Source organism: Furipterus horrens, unplaced genomic scaffold, assembly GCF_987537825.1.
Source record: "Furipterus horrens unplaced genomic scaffold, mFurHor1.1.pri manual_scaffold_13, whole genome shotgun sequence".
Classification (NCBI taxonomy): domain Eukaryota; kingdom Metazoa; phylum Chordata; class Mammalia; order Chiroptera; family Furipteridae; genus Furipterus; species Furipterus horrens.
In genome coordinates this window covers 56,592,224-56,596,216 of record NW_028327183.1, presented here as the reverse complement: position 1 = coordinate 56,596,216, position 3,993 = coordinate 56,592,224, and positions in this window count along the sequence as shown.

Here is a 3,993-nt window from a genome sequence, read left to right as displayed (position 1 = left end):
CTCGTGGGAAGGTGTGAAACAGAACACGCACAGGATGCTGGCTGTGGATGGGTGATATTGGGGGGAATCCGTGGATGCTGAGACTCACTCTGCATTGGCGTGTAAGGAAGTGGGAGCAATTCTGTGACTGGGCACCTCAGTAAGTATCGATGGAGCGAGGATGGGGGTGTGATAGGAAAGAAGCTGCCTTCACTCCTGCTAGCAGGCCCCGGGGGCTGCTTGGTGGTTTGTGAGTCACACGGTGCCGTGTGTTTGTCTGTGCTTAGACAAGATGCAACCTGGTGCTGTCCTGTGTCACTTTGCCCTGGTCTCAGGATGTCCTTGTCCGATGCTGATGTTCTGTGAGGTGACTTATGTCCAACATGTGAATGGCACAGCCTAGCAGTGAGCACCAGCCCAGCTCCCAACAATATTTGTCTGTAGGGCACAAAGAAGCTAGTGACTCTCATACCAGTAGGAAATCATTAACAGATAAAGCCAACTGTAACTGACTCGTGAATCAGGGAGTCTGTCTCTGAGTCAACAGCAAAACAAAGGGAACATATAATTATACAAATCAGGAGATGGCATTCCACAGCTCGTCACAAATGTCTGAGACCAAAGGGTGGACAATATTCATCACCAAACAGGAAAATGGGAAGATTCACTAGACAACTCAGCAAACAATGTAGGGAATCTTCATGCGAACGCTGGAGACAGACCCATCACCTGATTACCCTTAGTTAACTGCATTAGATTTTAACTCCAGAGTATTCAGTTACAGTATTCCCTCACTTTTCACGGATATCACTTTCTAGACCCCGCCGCGAGAGATGAAAATCCGCGAAGTAGGAACCCTTACATTTATTTTAGGATTTATATACATTTTAAAGCTTTATAAACCCTTCTCACACACTTATAAACCGTTCCCAGTCCCTTATTAACCTTTTCCACACTTTTATAAACACTACTTATGTTCTTAAACATATTCTGCATCCTTAAACCTATGTAACTTTAACACCACATGTATATAGTACCGCAAAATCCCGCGATATAGTGAAAAATCTGTGATAAATAATTAAATATAATATTTTTAAAAATCCCGTGATACAGTGAGGCCGCAATAAGTGAACCGTGACATAGAGAGGGACGACTGTAATGGAAAAACAGGGGAGGAGGAAAGGGTGCGAGGTTATTCGCATTAGGATAAACAAGTTTGCTTTTCCTGCTTCGGTGAACATGCCCCTGACTGGCTGTGCCAGCTCTGCAGACCCATGAATAAACAAATGCTTCATTTGCTGCTGAAGTCCTCTGTCCCTGTGTTTTTATTGTGACCACTTCTTGCAGTCCTCACTCCCAATGTTGTAGCTACTTTTTCTTCCTTCTTAAATTCAATATTTAAAAATTTACAAGTCAGTAAAAGAAAAAAAAGAAAAGAATATTAAGAAACCATTCAGAAAAGAAGAAATGCAATTTTAAACAGTTCTATTTTTCATAAAGACATATAAGCAAGAATGAGATTGTGGAATGAGAGAGTGATAAATTAAAATCTATTAGTTCTACAAGATGAAAAATATATGATGTGTCCATCAGCCAAAGAGTAGGGAAGACACACTGTTGTAAAGATTGAAGCAATTGAAAACCTGTACGAAATTTCTGAAAGATGCTTTTGCAAAAGGTCTCAGCAATTTAAATTCCTCTTTTAGGAATTTATCCTAAGAAGATAATCACAGGTCTTCAAATATACATATTAAGGGTGTTTCTTGTATTGTGTTTTTATAAAAGCAAATGGATGGAATGTATATAAATGCTCTGATCAATAGAATGATGGTAACTATGAGCAGAGAAACGTTAACGTGTCTCAGGCAGCAATACCATGTGATCTGTGTGAGCTTCAGAGGAAACACACAAGGCACACAACATGGGATCCTGTGGGAGACAGGGGAAAGGGGACTCACAGAGGTTCAGCGCAGGGTGGAGCTGCAGTTGACCACAGGATGTTTTGTCTTGGAGCCTCGATGACTCATTTCCACTGGGACCCTTGACAGCAGCTGTCACAGGAGGACCCAGGCCTGAGCAGTTCTATCTCAGGCCTGCCTGTGGTGTGTGGTGTGTAGTGTGTGGTGTGTGGTGTGTCCTGTGAGGGACTTCCTCTGGAAGTTTCACAGTAGGCGTCCAGGGGGAGAGTGAGACTAAGAAAGGACTTAGGGTGGATAACGTAACGGGAGAGCGTAGGCAGCGCTGGTTTGGTCCTGGAAACATTATAGGGAAGAAGTGAGCCAAACGGGGGCTGCCATCAGCTCACTGGGAAGTCTAAGACAAAGAGGGCCTTGGAGATGGGGTGGGGGTGGGGTAGGGGCCAGGGGTGAGCCTGAGACAAGCTGCCACTGCCTGCTTCTCCCCACAGCTAAAAATCTCAAGAGCTCAGGAGGACATGAAGGGGTAGCATAACTTAGCCATCCAAACCACAGTCAAGTTCATCATCCAGCGTCTGTATTTCAAGGCCTCCAATGTATCAGAACTAGTTAGAGTCTGGACAGAACGCAAACCAAGAGTAGGACTCTGACAATGTGTCATGAGGGAGACAGGGGATCACCAGAAATGACAAAGAGAAATGTAAATCAGGGCCATGTGCTGTGAGGAAAGGTTCCTGATATCATGAAAGCGAATAACCAAACCTACACGTCCCCTTCCACTGGCCTCAGTATTGTCTGAAAGATGTAAAGAATAGTGGCCCATGGAGCAAAACAATTATACACAATCATAGGACAGGAAAGATCTCCTGGAAATTAAAATATCATTATAGAAGTAAAAATTTAATGGGTGAACTGGAAGATTCAAGTTATACCCCTATTAGTCATGCAAATGACATAATGTGGGCAAAGCTTGTTACAGAGCAGGGTCCCCACAATTCCCCAGAGCCCATGGTTTACGTAATTTGGGTGGGACTCAGGAGAGCACAGCTATTTTTCTTGAGAGATGCCTTTGCATATCTGTGGCAGGGAGCTAGTGTCTTGGTTATGCAAATGGTTTTTGTCCTTCAAGGCATCAAGGAGATATGAGGGGCTTTCACCATAGAATGGTGACAAAAAGCTTATGGGGTCTTTGCAAAATTCTACAAGTGGCCCCAACTGGTCCCCACACATGAATGGTCACAGGCCACAATCATGTGTTTAAAAATAAGGTGGGAGCCAAAAAACAGGGGAAACTCCATGTGGTTTAAAGGAGGTATAAGGAGAGAATGACGTGGGTTGAAAGAGAACCACATGGTTCTGGATTAAGAGCTGAAAAACCCCAAGACACAGACAAGAGCTCCCCAATGAGGCACAAATGGATGGCAGCTGATAAAGCTGAACTGTGTCTGGGAAATACAGAGCCACGAACTTCTATTCTCCTAGAGGAAAATGGTACCCCTGACTTTTCCATTCTGAAACTAGCCTGGTTTGGCAGGGGGAGAAAGAACTATGTGTTTTGGGTGTTTCAAACAAAGTAAGACTTAACAGCAGAAATTCGCCATTAATTTAAATCCATACAGCTTTTAGTTAAAGAAGTCCTTTCCTTTTCACCAAACTCTGGTATTGGGAGTTATGCTTGTGGTGGAGGACAATCAGGCGCCTCATACCTGAACCACCCTTGGGGTCCATTACAAGCTGGAGAAAAGTCATCAGTCTGTCAATCCAGGGATTCTAACAAGTTTATAATATCTGTCTAAAAATAATAATGAGTAGGAAATGTTTTTTTTACATGTTCAAAAATATTTCTCAAAGTTTGCAGATAAAAATTGACATTTTGAGTGGCCTAATCTAATTCTTACCACAGCAGATGAAAACAACCCACCCCACACCACATCACAGTAGAATTTGAAAAAGAGGGTGGAAGAGACCTTGAAAGCTTCAAGAGGTGGCAAATACGGTCCTGGAGACTAGACAACATCGAAGCAATGCCTTCCAATTTCTGAAGAAAAAATATTTCCTACACAGAACGCTACATCAAGTCAAGGTGTGAGTAAGGGCT